Raw genomic sequence first — 437 nt, 5'->3', positions numbered from 1 at the left:
GTCATGAAGTGGACTTTACTTGTGTGACAAGGAGGTTTAAGGATGCCACTAATGAAAGTCAAACATGTTTGTTTCCACTGTTTTATTGTGTGCCTGTAATGAAATGACTTATCGTACGATAATAAAAATGAACTCGATACATTTCCATTTACATGAGGATGTGACTAGCAGCTTATTATCATTATCATTCTGTCAGTGGTCTAACATGGTCATACAACGATCTTAAGGATTGACCAACCGGCTCCCACTGCTCTGCTGTCTGTTAACGTTGTTAAGAGTGGAGGGAGCGGATCCACGGCTCGGGCAGCTGTCAACTCAACATTGTAAATAACCAACCAAAAACCATCGCCCGTTCATCTGGTTTCTGGCGTGAGAATAGTTTGGGCAGCGTGAGAGCGTGAGATTGAGAGTGAAAGCGTGAGAGTTGGTCAGTGTCT

Source organism: Notothenia coriiceps, unplaced genomic scaffold (assembly GCF_000735185.1).
Source record: "Notothenia coriiceps isolate Sejong01 unplaced genomic scaffold, NC01 NC01_scaffold00015689, whole genome shotgun sequence".
Classification (NCBI taxonomy): Eukaryota; Metazoa; Chordata; class Actinopteri; order Perciformes; family Nototheniidae; genus Notothenia; species Notothenia coriiceps.
This window is presented reverse-complemented; position numbering follows the sequence as displayed.